The following is a 16,241-nucleotide window of genomic DNA, read 5'->3' on the forward strand; positions in this document are numbered from 1 at the left end:
CATAGTGCCCCAAAGACTTCTGGGATTTTCCAACTTGTGCACAGCTCACTATCCAATGCATCCTCAATATCAAGAATAATACATCTGGGAATTTTTATGTGTCCTCTGTATTTGCGTTCTTGAGCAGTGGACTTAAACTTCGGCAGTGGATGACGTTGAAGGAGTCCACAAGCACACAAAGGCTACATTCACACTGCAAGCCTCTTTGCTCAATTCTAATTTTTAAAATGTGGCCAATGTCAGATTTCAGCATGAACTGATCATGGTCTTAAACTGACCTGTATGCGCACAAAAAACAAACAAACAAACAAAAAACACGTCACCGCAGCACGCTGTCACATGTAAACATGAAGGCCACTGAAGTCATTTACAGATTTGGGCCATGTTCAGCTGCAGTGTGATACAGAACAACACATTGAGAAACAGATAAGCAGTCTTTGAAGACCTTAATTAGCTGGTCGTGTGTGTTTAATTAGGGTTGGAGCGAAACTCTCCAGGACTGTGGATCTTGTTGGAGACCTCTGACCTATACCCTTCATTTCATATAGATTTGGGATGATACACTTACGTTCACATGTGAAATCCTCAGGCTGCCAGATGGTGTGGTTACTGGTCAGCATTTCTGTAAAGGATATTGAAGTCCCCTCTGGTCTGAAGGTCAGATCAAACCTCAGCCTCTCGAACCTTTCTCCTTCTTTCCTCATAGCTGTCTGTTCAGTGAAAAAAACAAAGATTAATAAAACTTAAATTGCTATAAACATTCCTAAGAATACATGGATCAGAGACATCCAACATTCCAGTGGTGAACACATCTCTAATGTCCCAAGACACCTAATCTAATTTCATGTCTAAATGACTTTAAAAATGCATGAATTAAATAACTGAAAAATGAATTATTTTGATGAGGCAGTGCTGTATGTCATTCTCAATTACATTACCACTTTATGTGCAGTAAACGCACTGCAACAAATCGGCCTTGATATGGTAGCCTCACATACTTCATCACATTTCCATTCAACTCAATCATTTCAGGCTAGATGAGAGATTATCTACTAAATAGACCCCCATCTGAATTGAGTTTATGGGATAGTGAAAGAAAGGTTCCATTTGCTCACATTCTCTGTAGATTACATACACCTTCTCCTGACATTGAAGAATATTCATTACTACACCAATGCAGCCTCCAATTCTGACACAGTTATCTCCCATAGTTGAGAGATTAACTCTAGTGCTACCTAGAACAACCCCCTGGAACTGCTCAACTTTATTAAAACCTGGTGGAATTGGGCCATTTTCATGTTGTGTTTTCAAGACAATTTTCAGAGAGAGGGTGTCTGAGAGACAGAGAGAGAGAGACAGAGAGAGAGAGAGAGAGAGAGAGAGAGAGAGAGAGAGAGTGTCAGAGATAGAGAGAGAGTGTCTGAGAGAGATAGTGTCAGAGAGAGAGAGTGTGTCAGAGAGAGATAGAGTGTCAGAGAGAGAGAGAGAGAGAGAGAGAGAGCGTGTCAGATAGAGTGTCTGAGAGAGAGAGTGTCAGAGAGAGAGAGAGAGAGAGTGTCAGAGAGAGAGAGAGAGAGAGAGTGTGTCAGAGAGTGTCTGAGAGATAAAGAGAGAGTGTCACAGATAGAGAGAGAGAATTGAATTTCAAAAGCCTTTTATTTACAAGCTTTTAAAAGCTACATCGACCTATTTCGGTCCCTCGGAGAAATTGTGTCACGTATCGTGACGGAGCGGAGATAGGACGGATGCAAGTGCAGGATGAACAGTTGTTTATTTGAAAGAGAGACAGGCAGACAAATCCAAAACGTGATCCAAAACGTAATCCACAAACATGCAAGAGGTCAGGCGATTGGCAAACAGGCATACACTGGACAAGGCTGGAATCTAGGTCGTGGTCACGGAAAACTGGGTCGATAAACAAAACGAGAAACGAACTATGACGAGGAACTGGAAGCGGATAATCCAGCACGAACTACCTCTAACCATGGACCGTGACTACGACTACGACTACGACTACGACTACGACTACGAACTTAAACTAACTCTAAGATATTAATCTTCCGCGTCGTGTGCTGGGAGGCGCGCGGTATATATGTGGACATGATCAGCGTCTAAACTGCTAGCAGCTGAGGGCAATACAGACACACGTGAAATCCCAGCCAATGACAGAACAGGGAGGAGACATGACAGAAACATAAACAAAACACACGTGTCCAGATGTCACTACTGTCAACAATGGAAAAGCAGGTGCTCGCGCATTCGCGCTTAGAGCACACTGCTTCAAGGGGAATCATGACACATTGCAAATGACCCTAAAAGAAAAAAGTAAAATTTATATATATATATATATATATATATATATATATATATAGATAGATAGATAGATAAATAGATAATTAAAATAATTCTCCTTCCAGTTGCCTTTAAAACCCACAGGGAGTAAAGAATATAAAAAAAAGCAAACAAGTTTCAACCAGTACGTACACAGTCTTCTAAAAGTTGATGAAATCTCACTTTTTCTTCTGCAACCACACATAATGCCCCTTCCAGACATCATATATTCTCAAATGATACAAGGTCTTTCATCTCTTGGTAAAATTTAAAATCGATTAATATCCTAGATTTTAACAGAATCACAAAAACCACTAAAACGCTGTCCCCTGAATTTGACTCAATTCTGTTTCTCCTGCTGACATATATAACCATCTTTGCCTGCCCTATGATAAAATTTATCAACTGACACTTAAACCTTTTTTTTTGAGAGTATTTAAAACCAAAGATAAAAGTTTTTATTGTAAAACTTTCGTTAAAATGGCCGAACTGTCTCTGTAAAACTCTCTGTAAAGCTTCAATCTTACACAGTGCATAAACATGTGAAACACAGATTCTCTCACAGCACAGAAAGGACATTCATAACTCACATCAGGGTTTAAAACACAGATAAAAGAATTAACAGCCAGTGCACCGTGTAAAATCCTCCACTGTAAATCCCCACACTTTTTTGTTAATGGTGACTTGTACAAAGCTCTCCATTGTGGCTTTACATGTTCCTTTATTTGTAGAACAGAACGCCAAGGTGTGTCGACTCTTTTGTCCAGAAACTTTTTATTTAGAGATAGTACACACATTTTGTACAGTTCTTTCCCAGATGGTACCTTGGGACCCACAAAACTTAGTTTTTCAGATTTAAAAAACACACCTGAGCACTCACGTATATTCGCCAAGACACTAAAATCCGGTAAAGGATCTTGGTCATTGGGACTAATTAGCCCTCCGGAATAATCCTCCAGCATGTTCAAGACCTTTTCAGTCAACAGGGACCTCCATTCCACAAGGAACTGCGTGACTACACGGACTGACTTCATCTTTATGTGTCCAGCAACTCCCACCGCGTTCCCAAACTCCGGTCCTGCTAAGGTCAGTAGGTCACCCAGAGTGATGACTCCAGCCCTGCAGAACCCCTCCGTAAGCGCAGGAAACGGCTTTCTTTGAAAAACATCTAAAATGGAACCATTTATGATTGGCTCCTGCAGCAGCCAGTAGAGAGAACTTGAGCATTGTACTCTCTGCACTGTTAAAAGTCCCCACACTTTAAAAACATTACGGTAAAAAACAGGAAGTTTCCTGATGTCCATCTTTTTCGGGTCCATCCAGAAAAGAGGTTTATTTAAATCCAGCTCTTCAAGTGTCCGTAAAATGGCACATGCTACACCCTTCCAGTTTGCATTTACAGGTCCATGTAGCAGCCTTTGCACAAACTGTAGCCGAAAGGCTGCAGTCCTGCTCTGCAGGTGTACCAGTCCATGTCCCCCTTCATCCTTGGGGAGAAACAGAACACTCTGTGGAACCCAGTGTAGATTGTCCCAGAAAAAATTAACCAAAATTGACTGGATTTTAGATAAAACGTGTATTGGGGGATCGATGTACGCAAGCCTATGCCAGAGGGATGATGCTACCAGGTTGTTAATTATAAGCACACGCCCCCTGAAGGACACTTTTTTAACTAAAAAATTCCACTTCTCCAACCGACCCTTTACCTTCTCGACAGTCCCTTCGAAGTTTTTCCCCATAAACCCTTCGTCTCCTAAAAACACCCCCAAATACTTAAAACCATCTCTACAATAAGCGGTCCCGATTAAAAACGCCACGCTTTTCTCCCAGTTTACCTTGGCGGAAGAAACAATTCTAAAACCGTCAGTGATCTTCAACGTTGTATCAACATCCCTCTGGCTGCCAACAAGTATCGCCACATCATCAGCATATGCTGATAGTTTAAAAACACCCTCACACTTTGGAATTGTTATACCTTGCAGTTCTGTTCTCAGTTTTGCTAAAAGAGGTTCAATCGCAAGGAAATAGCGGGCATCCTTGTCTTATTCCCCTATGAACTTTAAAAGGAGCACACAAGTCACCATTAATCTTCAGTATGCTTTCACTGTCACGGTACAGAACTCTTATTTTATCGATAAAATCCAAATTAAAACCAAAAGCAGTCAAAACGTTCCATAAGTAGGTATGCTCAACCCTGTCGAAAGCCTTTTCCTGGTCAATTAAAATCAAACCACATTCCAAATTAAAAATCCTTCCGACCTCTACGACGTCCCTAATGAACGAAATGTTATCGTGAATAAATCTACCTGGCACACAGTAGGTCTGGTCTGGATGGATCACCTCTTCCATGACTATACTAAGTCAGTTTGCCAATACCTTAGAGAGCAGTCGGTATTCCACACAGAGAACTGAAACAGGTCTCCATGATTTTATGTCGTGTGGATCTCCTTTTTTGGGCAACAGAGTCAATACTGCTCTGCGACAACTGAGTGGCAGCCGCCCCGTGACTAAACTGTCACCCAGTACCTCCAGTAGGTCTGCACCCATTTCAGGCCAAAAAGACTTATAAAAGTCAGCCGGTAGACCATCGATCCCTGGTGCCTTGCCACTCTCCATACCCTGGAGGGCTCGTAGCAGTTCCTCTAGGGTCAACGACCCTCCGAGGTCTGCATGCGTTTCCTTTGACACCTGAGGGAGATCCTTCAAGAAGACGTTATCATGGGCCTGCTCATCGGAGATTTCACTCATGTACAGTTCCTTGTAGAAACCGACTGCTCTCTTTCGAATTTCTCTATGGTCCACTAAAAGTGTCCCATCATCAGAAAACAGGCCATGTATCATCTTATTCTGACCATTCTTTTTTTCCAAATTAAAAAAGAATTTTGACGGTGCATCCATACACTCTACAGTCTGAAACTGTGACCTGACCAGAGCTCCTTGTGCGTTAACATCTAGCAATTTAGTCAATAAATTATTTTTTATTCTTAAATTTTCTATGCATACCTGCCGTCCTGTGTTTTTCATTAACTCTTGAAGCGCCATTATTTCATCCTCCAAGGATTTCACACGGGGAGTTGTGTCTCTCGTGACATTGGAGGTATTTTGTTGACACAGCTGTTTAATTTGCGTTTTGGCAAAATCCCACCACTGCTGCACTGATTTAAAAGAACCCTTTGTGGTTCTAAAATCACTCCACAAATATTTAAACACATCCCTAAAATGACCATCTTGCAATAAACTGGTGTTAAAATGCCAATACGCACTCTTATGCTTGAGTTTACTTAAAAACACAGTAGACAGAACCATACAATGGTCCATAAATCCTACCGGTATAATTGTACAACTTCTAAAAGCACTTAACTGCTGTTTAAAACCATCAAATTTATCCAATCTGGCCATAGAGAGCATATTATTGTAGGAGTGTACCCAGGTATACTGCTTTTGCATGTGGTGAAAATTTCTCCAAATGTCCACAAGGTCACAGGAATTCATTAATTCGACTAGCCTTCTACGTGATGGCATATGGGGCTCTACATGATTCCTGTCTATATCCAGCTCTGTACAATTAAAATCCCCCCTAGAATCAAAAAATCATCAGAGTCACAATTCTTCAGGACATCATCTAAGCTTCGTAAAAATAACATTCTTTCAATGGCCGTGGTCGGGGCATAAACACAAACAAAAACAACCCACCTATTCTCGTATTGAGCTCTAACCTTTAACAGTCGACCCTTTATGATTTCATCAACTTGATAAGAACAGGGGATAAAATTATAGGAAAATAAAATAGCTACTCCGCCACTGGTAGATGTCTTATGGCTTAAAACGGATGACCCTTTAAACTCCCTGGCCCAGTCCGCAGCATTACTGGCGTCTGTGTGGGTTTCCTGAGCAAAGATTACATCAATTTTCTTTTGCTTCACCGTTTCAAATAACAAAAATATTTTATTTCTTTCCCTTGCTCCATTTAAATTCAACGAAGCGATTCGAAACTCACTCATAAATATGAGGAAAAATAATAGATTTACGTACATGATGTCTAGGATTGACTATCACTATCATTATAGTCCAACAGTACATTGACTTTTGTAAGGATTTTCTTTAGACGGTATCCCTCCTGATCAGTGAAACCCCATTCTCCCATAAACCAACGTGTTTTTTTAATGAACTGTTCCACATCCGGAAAAACTCGCCTATCCTCACATTCCTAGCATGTTTAGTCTTTCTCAGAAAAGCCTTGATGTCGTCCACGCTATATTCATGGCTCGAAAAGCCACTTAGATTTACACTACATGTAATACTACAGTCAGACGCTTCGCTCTCGCTCTCTACCTCTCTTTCCTCTTAGCCTGTGCATGAGGACGATTTCTCCGTCTCTTTCTCTGGGGTACTTTGAACACATTCTCTGCCGTCTCCATATGAGAGCTATCATCCGCAACTTCATCAAAAAGGGACGGATCCACACTATCTAGTGACACTGTACTGTTCACCCGTTTTTCCGGACAGGCCCGCACCAGACGACCAGATAAACCACACCCAAAACACTTCATTGTAGTAGTAGTAGCGTAAATAACATAATTAAAATCCTCCACCTTTACATTGAGTGTCAGATCCAGATCATTATTATCCTTCAGAACCATGTACACACACCGTCTGAAAGACACGATATGTTTAACACGAGGGGATTTACTTGTAGTCGCGATCTTCTTGATCTGGGAGACCGGTTTTCCATAGCGGGATAGAGTTTGAGACAGAACCTCGTCCTTAATAAAAGGAGGAACATTCGACAGGATGACTTTTTTAGACGGGGTTGACAAAGGAAGCACTAAGTGGAACACACCATCAATCACAACTCCACTGTCCACCATGTCGTTTGCCAACTCCACCATTTTCAGAAACAGCACGACGGCACTATTCATCCGGGCCGCAGACAGAATGTTGTCGTGTCCAACACTCTCCCCCACGGCCAGACTAACCTCCTCAACGCTGGCGGTAGTGGCTACTGTAATAGCATGCCGCCGCGTGAGGGAATCATATTTACCGGTACCTGGAGCAGCCATGTTTCCCAAAACAACACGGAAACAGCCGCCCAAGCCAGCGACAAACACACACAACACACACACGCGCGCGCGCGCACACACAAAACAAACAATAGTAATTTAAACTCTCTCAGAAGCCAAAGACCTAAAGGAAATCGTATTTCTTGAGAAAAAATAGATAGAAAAATGAACAAGCGAACTTGGAGCAGCGGCCTTGGCCACACTCCTCTCTCCAGAGAGAGAGAGAGAGAGAGAGAGAGAGAGAGAGAGAGAGAGAGAGTGAGTGTGTGTGTGTGAGAGAGAGAGAGAGAGAGAGAGAGAGAGAGAGAGTGTGTCTGTGTGTGTGTGTGTGTGTGTGAGAGAGAGAGAGAGAGAGAGAGAGAGAGAGAGAGAGAGAGAGTTTGTAATTGTCACTTCATGGGGACATCATCATGTTTACACAGCAACCTCATGGGGACCAAAAACATTATGGGGACAAAAATCCACGTCCTCACAGGGGTGATGCACTGAAAAGTGTTGAGGAGGCTGTAAATAGACGCCTCACAAATTGGTCTATGTCGCCCCCTTTAGTCTGGAACCCACTTAGTAAAGGACTGTGGCTAATCTGCATATGCACATTAGCTCTATTACCTATTAGCGTACAAAAAGGGTCTGGTAAGTTAAAAGCCTAATTAGACTGTTAGAAGGTTAGATTGTTAGCATAACAATTATCATGTTATCATGTTTTCCAAATAATTATAAGTCATAATAGTAATTAAAGTTTCAGTTTTTAAATTTTCGCACAGCGAAATGACACTTTTTTTAAAAAAAATAAAAATCTCTAAACAGTAAAACGAAATCCTTAAGTCGGGTTATGGCGGAGTGTAGTTTTTTTTGACTGCACTAATAGTTCGTAAACACCACACAGGAAGTAGGAAAAGAACTACATTTCCCATCTGCCCTGGCTGTCACAGGCTAATAGCACCAGCTGCTTTCCATTGCCCTAAGGAGTGATTCTACTGCGGCAACGAGACCAAATACAACGAAAGGTAAGTTATTATTATAATTTTTTTGCAGTTTATAAATTTGTAATTTTATTTCCGTGCTTTAACACTTTATTTATAATTGAATCGCAATATTAAAGTAATTGTTATGCTAGCGGACTTTACTAGCCAGAGTTAGCACACACTTTAACCAATCCAGCACATTAGTAAGTACAATAAGTTAATAAAATGAAGTTAAAATATTAAATAGGCTTTGGTAGTTGGCATGTCATGTGAATATTTAGTGTTATACCAACTTCTGTAACTAGCTTCACCATGTAACGGATAGTTCGGTTATAAATAGCAGAGTCAGGCTTCCTAAATAGTTATCGATCTGAGCGCTGGATTGAGTTTAAAGCCTCTGAAATCGAGGACAGGGTGGACAGTAGTCTGGACCGAGCCGAGCTCATTAGTTCCAGTTATTAGTTTGTTATGAATCTGTAAAGCGCTGGGCGGTGGTGTGATGTGCTTCGATGTTGTAACTACAGCGCGCTCCTTTTATTCTGCGTCTCTAAACACCGCAGCTGAGCTGTGATCTGTGTGTATATTTTAACATTTTCTTTAGAGGTAAAATGGCACGAAGGTGGAAGAAGAGTAATTATAACTAGACCAGTACATTTCCTGAAGAAAATGTGAGCGGTGCTTGCCATGGTGAAATCGGGACAGGGCGCCAATACATTCAAGAGCCGCCCACATAGGGTGCCAATACTTTCGAGAGCCGGACAGATATGGCACCAGCACTGTTAGAGCCGGCCGTGTAGTGCGCCAATACTTTTTAGAGCCGACTGTCAAGGGTGCCAGTACTTTTGAGAACTGGCCGTGCAGGGTGCCAATACTTTTGAGAGCCGGCCAGATTGTGTGCCAATGCATCTGAGAGCCGAACAGATCAGATCGTGTGTCAATACATTTTAGAGCCGAACGTGTACGGAGGAAAAATTTTTAGAGCTTTCTCCTTAGAGGGCCAATACTTTCGAAACTCAATGCAAGTCTATGGGAAATTTTCAGAATTTGAGCTTCCATAGCGGGAATTCCGGCATTCCGATCGCTTATAAAAGTCATAGCACACATCTCCTCAATAAGCCGATCGATTCAACACCTCACCCATCGATCTCCGACAAACGGTGCGGGACTAGTTACGCGCCGAAAAAAACGTGGAAGAATAATCATAATAACTAGACCGGTACATTTCCTGAAGAAAATGTGAGTGGTGCTTGCGTTGGCGAAACAGGGACGGGTGCCAATACTTCCGAGAGCCGACAGCGTAGGTCGCCAATACTTTCCAGAGCCGGACAGATATGGCACCAGCACTGTTAGAGCCGGCCGTGTAGTGCGCCAATACATTTTAGAGCCGACTGTCAAGGGCGCCAGTACTTTTGAGAGCTGGCCGTGCGGGGTCCCAATAATTTTGAGTGCCGGCCGGAGAGTAATAATATTTATAATAATAATAATTATAATAATAATAATAATAATAATAATAATAATGTATGCAAGGGAACAATAGTAGTGCTTTTCAAGCACCACTAATTAAATGATCCATAGAATTAACCTGCATAAAAAATGACAATGTCTGCATAGTTTTTCTTCAAAGTGTACTTTCATTGTACTTGAAAATTGCAGTTGCAAAGTATTTGTCCACTTAAACATTTACATCTGACGGTTAACAATAAAAATTCTGTGCAGAGCTATCATATTTGTAGAATTTGATGTGCAATATTCGGTCACTGAATACTTCTCTCTTTCTCTCGTTGTGTATTGAGTATTGATGCTGCAAAAGAAGACGGATCTTTTGGTAGGCTGGTTAATGATGACCACAAGCACCCAAATGGCAGAATGCAGAAGACTGAAGTGGATGGAAGCCCACATCTTGGTCTGTTTGCTTTAACAGACTTTAAAGAAGGTGATGAAATTACCTGCAATTACGGAGGAGGAGTCTGGCCTTGGCGTAGCAAGGTATGCAGGGTATCTCCCTCTCTGTTTTCATAATTTAAAAATTATTCAAAAATAAACATTGTCTTATCCGGCAGTGTTGCAATTCATTTTTGTTGCACAACAAATTTTGTGCTTGTGCATCAACAATAAAATTAGACATTATTGTTCATCTGATCTGCTTCAGGTATTTTACTGCCACGTTTAAGCATGAACTACAAAACGTGTGTGTGTCTGAATGCACCGTAATTATCCCAAAGTCTTCCAAAGTATCCCATATCTAACCCTGAAATAATAAACTTAATTCCTATAGTGAAATAATTATTGTTTTTGTCGTATTGAGACTTGACATGTAAGTTGCCAGACAATGATTTCTGTTGGGTGTAAAGGTGTGTGTTTGCTATGTAACTAATGTTTATTCTTACATTTAGGTAAAACATCTACTCTGAAAAAGAGGAAGGCTCGGGAAGGAAATGAGGTCCATGCAGTGGAGAGACATATGAAGACCTTCATCATGTCATGTCGTGTCCCAGGGAAGTTGGTCTGTGAAAACTGCATTAGATCCGAGTCTTTATATCTTAAAGATAGAGACTGGCAAAGTGTCAAATTCTATGTCAACAACTGCACTGTAGCTTACAAGAGAGATATAAACAAAGATTAATTACCACTTTGATAGTAACACTTTACGTCTATATTACAGATACTGTACATCATAACATCTGTAGTAATGCTTTAATAATAAGTTACATTACACCTCTAGCCTTTTACTTTGTAATGAACCGCTCAGCATTTACTTCATCATAAACTAATCAGGAACAAATCAGGCATTTAAAATATCCATTAGAATCTTTACCTACACCGTTATATTGAATTAGATCAAATTGGTTTGGGCCGCCTTCTTCCAGTGGGTCCTTATGCAGGTGACTGACAAGTTCATGAGTAAGCCTATTGGGCAATAAAAGCTTCAGTGTGCTACCCATTTACATGTTTAGACTGTCTGGAATCAAAATTAGCTACCTCAACATACATTATTAAGTTGTTACTGTCACTTTTTAGCTTAGTCAGTTAAGTGGATATAGAATAAAGAAAAAAATAGTGTTTATGACATTTGGTTGTGTGTCTGTGTTTGGCTAGTATCTTTATTTTTCTCAATATGTTTAACTTTGAGCTGGCTATATGTAGTAAGCAGAAGTGTTATGTCAAACTTAAATGAGTCCAAGTTCATTCATGGCACATGTGAGCTTAGTAGTTGTGCACTTTAATGGGCAAATATTTGTTGTCTTTTACAGTAAAGAAGCTCAAGACTCAAGTTGTCTTTATAATGTTGAATAGACAGGGTTTTTTCATCTTACTGACAATTTTTCACTTGATTAGAGATCCAGACCAATAAACAAATACTTTGTATAGCTAAAATATCAAAAGGATGAGTGTCTTTGTCATTTTGACTTGCCAAAATGACTGGGGATAGTGTTAATTTGTGATGCATGCCTGTGATAAATAAGTGAGGTTCAGTACAGCTAGCACCTCTACTTTCTATTTCACAAAAAAAAAAGTATACTTTGGAGCAGAAAATGAAAAGCTTCTTAGAATTATAGCCTCAAAACTAATAATAGCACTGGTACCACCTTCCTTAACAAGTTCCTAGGTTTCTCAAAGGGTTCCTCTGTTGGAAATAGAAAGCTCCAAAAAAATGTAGTCTGTTATCTATTACGTGCAGATATTGAAATTTGTGTAAGAGAGCTTTTTGACAACCAAACTTTCACTGATTGCATATTTCACAAATAAGGCTTAAGAGTCCTTAGTATAAACAATTAAGAACAACTGTTCAATATAATTTCATGAGAAGCTTAAACCTTCAAATAGAGAAAATACACATCATATCTGCTTTACAGACAGCCCTCTAAATTAGACATACTTAGTTTGTAATTTTGTATAAATAATTATAGTTAAATTGACAACATTGTTTTTTAAAACCATGTCCCATTGTTGTTATATAAACGACCTGATCTGTGTGTATGCAGATTAACTATCTAGTGATGTCCCCTCTACAACATGAAAACCAGTTAATTTGCTGTGTATGCAAATTAGGTCCCCGTTAATGATGAGTTCTTGTTATGTCCACATTAGGTGTGAATAAACCAAGCACAGAAATTTTGTGATTTAAATCCAGAATTTGAGATGATATGTGTTCTCAGGCTTAAATTATACATGCCTGATTTTTTTCACATCTGTAGGACCTCAGGAAAGTGGTGTCCCCACAATACATGGGTGGGACTACTGACCCCAGAATGTTATAATTACAAGAGTGTGTGTGTGTGTGTGTGTGTGTGTGTGTGTGTGTGTGTGTTAAAGGTACAGGAGCAGTCTGGCTGTGCAGCTACAGTAAATGTTAATAATAATAATAGGACGTTATTTAAAAGCTCATACAGCTGATGTGATTTTTATTTAGTAGTTAATTTAACATGCTATGCTAACATGTAAACAATAAGATAATATTACCTGACGTACATTTTACACTCAATATTGTCTGTTTCTGTTCTATTTCACCAACAAAAATATTTCCAAACAAAGCCACAGCAGGTCCTGCTCCTTTTTCCTCCTAATTCCCTCATTTCTCCACGTTGGGATTAATAAAGTATTATCTTATCTCACCTTTTGTTCAAATGGGAGATTTCTGATTTATTTTATTTATTTTGTTTATTTTTAAATAGGAGACCTTTTAATAATTTTATTAAAAAAATGGCTTCATGTTTCAATTATAATGAAGCATTTGTTCAAACAAAAATGTTTTCAGTCCTTTAAGGATCATTGTAACTGAGGATGTTATGTTTAAATAAACAGCAGGAGATTGAGCACCAGTGACTTGACACCTACAGCTGACAAAGCTGCAAGCAGGGTTCATACCTGCGCAAGAAAACCCCGTTGGGTTTAGAGTCCGACGCCTCAAAGTGATTTAAGGAAACACTAGGCTATTCTACTGGACCTGACGGACGTGTCTGTCCGTGTTAGACCCTTCTTCAACAACAACTTTGCAGTCTCGTTTATATTCTCAGGTTTCCGCACGTGGACGCCCTCTTCAGTCCATTTACTTCAGTCAAGTAATTAGAGCCTTTACTAGTTTACATGAACACATTCGGACGACTTACTCTACGTCAAAGTATTTTTCTAGGATAAAACACAAGCATGTTTGATGAATGCCAAGGTGCTTTCCTGCTCATCTGAATAGAGTTCCCTCTGCATTACGACACAGTTTCATAACAGGCTTCAAGTTGCACAGGTGAAACCCCAGTGTAGTTCAAGTCCAGTGCCCTTTTCTCTCTGCAGTCGGGAAGATAGTGCACACGAGTTAGTTGACACAGACCGCTGACATGCCTTGAGCAGGCTTCAAGTTGCGTAGGGGAGACCCCAGTGCATTCCAAGTCCAGTGCCATTTTCTCTTGGCCATCAGAGGAAGGGAGCATGAGACAAGACTTAAGTGCATTTCCTGGGTTCATTTATGTTCTGATGTTTTATGTTTTGATCGTTTCAATGTGCCAACCTTCTTTACCAGCCGTAACCGCGATGGAGAATGAGACAAGGCTTAAGAGTGACTCCAAGGCTCATTTACGTTTTGATCGCGCATGGTCTCAACATTCCAAAGTGTCATGGGTCTTTTCAAATGGCTTCATGTTTCAATTATAAGGAAGCATTTGTTCAAACAAAAATGTTTTCAGTCCTTTAAGGATCATTGTAACTGATGATGTTATTATTATTCATAATAATAATAATAATAATAATAATAATAATGCTGATGTGGTGTCCTGTCCTCTGATTTCTGTGTGTGAGAGAAACACACTCACATTTCTGTTACATGGGAAACTTTAGCTGTATTATGGCTGTGTGTGTGTGTGTGTGTGTGTGTGTGTGTGTGTGTGTGTGTGTGTGTGTGTGATCAGTGTTCTGATATATCATCATTTCTCTTCCAGGCTGTGGGGGTGTGATCTGACAGAGGAAAGCTGTAGAGTTCTGTCCTCAGTTCTCAGATCAAACTCCTCCAGACTGAGAGAACTGAACCTGAGTGTCAATAACCTGCAGGATTCAGGAGTGAAGCTGCTCTCTGCTGGACTGGAGAATCCACACTGTACACTGGAGATACTGAGGTACACACACACACACACACACACACACACACACACACACACACACACACACACACACACTCACTCTCTCTCACTCACACACTCACAAACACACGCATCCAGTTTCCATCTGTGGTGATTGTAATTGTAGTGATGTACAGTGCATCCAGAAAGTATTCACAGCGCTTCACTTTTTCCACATTTTGTTATGTTAGTTTTATTCCAAATGGATTAAATTCATTATTTTCCTCAAAATTCTACTAACAATACCCCATAATGACAACGTGAAAGATGTTTGTTTGAAATCTTTTCAAATTTATTAAAAATAAAAAACAAAAAAAGCACATGTACATAAGTATTCACACCCTTTGCCATGACACTCAAAATTGAGCTCAGGTGCATCCTGGTTCCACTGATCATCCTTCAGATGTTTCTACAACGTGATTGGAGTCCACCTGTGGTAAATTCAGTTGATTGGACATGATTTGGAAAGGCACACACCTGTCTATATAAGGTCCCACAGTTAACAATGCATGTCAGAGCACAAACCAAGCCATGAAGTCCAAGGAACTGACCTCTGAGACAGGATTGTATGGAGGCACAGATCTGGGGAAGGGTACAGAAACATTTCTGCAGCATTGAAGGTCCCAATGAACACAGTGGCCTCCATCATCCGTAAATGGAAGAAGTCTGGAACCAGCAGGACTCTTCCTAGAGCTGGCCGCCCAGCCAAACCGAGCGATCGGGGGAGAAGGGCCTTAGTCAGGGAGGTGACCAAAAACCCGATGGTCACTCTGACAGAGCTCCAGCGTGTCTCTGTGGAGAGAGGAGAACCTTCCAGAAGAACAACCATCTCTGCAGCACTCCACCAATCAGGCCTGTATGGTAGAGTGGCCAGACGGAAGCCACTCCTCAGTAAAAGGCACATGACAGATCACCTGGAGTTTGCCAAAAGGCACCTGAAGGACTCTCAGACCATGATGAAACAAAGATTGAACTCTTTGGCCCGAATGGCAAGCGTCATGTCTGGAGGAAACCAGGCACCAGTCATCACCTGGCCAATACCATCCCTACAGTGAAGCATGGTGGTAGCAGCATCATGCTGTGGGGATGTTTTTCAGCGGCAGGAACTGGGAGACTAGTCAGGATCGAGGGAAAGATGAATGCAGCAATGTACAGAGACATTCAATTCATGATGCATGTATTTTTCCCACTACCGGCCTATAGTAGGCAAATATGCAGTTTGGGACACAGCCGAACGCTCTTGTTCGCCGTAAAGCGTAAAACTGCCGTGTGTGATCGTGTCCTGTCGCAAAATGCGGTGAAAACTCACACAACGTTCATAATGTGATTAAGGTGTTTACATGTGTGTAATACATGTCCATAATACGATTAAAACAGGAGTAATCCACCTGTCTTAATTCGATTAGATCTTAATTAGATTATGACCATAATTAGATTAAGGTTGCTGTTTACATGGTAGTTTCTTAATCAAATTATGGTCTTAATTAGATTAAGAGTGGATTATTGTTGTCCATGTAAACGCAGTCATTGTCTCAAAGCAGCTTTACAGAAATATCAACATGGTATACAGATATTAAAGGTGCGAATTTATCCCAACTGAGCAAGACACTGAGTGGCGACGGTGGCAAGGAAAAACTCCCTAAGATGTTTTAAGAGGAAGAAACCTTGAGAGGAACCCGACTCAGAAGGGAAACCATCCTCATCTGGGTAACAACAGATAGTGTGAAAAAGTTCATTATGGATTTATATGAAGTCTGTATGGCGTTAGGAGCAGCCGTAGT

At 40.6% G+C, this 16,241-nt stretch overlaps 1 long non-coding RNA gene across 1 annotated transcript; it reads left to right on the top strand.

Moving 5' to 3' along the window:
• Positions 1–8,240: 8,240 nt before the first annotated feature.
• Positions 8,241–13,798, top strand: LOC128630628 (uncharacterized). The gene is made up of 3 exons (XR_008394901.1): positions 8,241–8,398; positions 10,150–10,342; positions 10,750–13,798. It is a non-coding gene; the product is annotated as an uncharacterized LOC128630628 (long non-coding RNA).
• Positions 13,799–16,241: the final 2,443 nt, after the last annotated feature.

This window comes from Ictalurus punctatus, unplaced genomic scaffold (genome assembly GCF_001660625.3).
Source record: "Ictalurus punctatus breed USDA103 unplaced genomic scaffold, Coco_2.0 Super-Scaffold_100058, whole genome shotgun sequence".
Classification (NCBI taxonomy): Eukaryota; Metazoa; Chordata; class Actinopteri; order Siluriformes; family Ictaluridae; genus Ictalurus; species Ictalurus punctatus.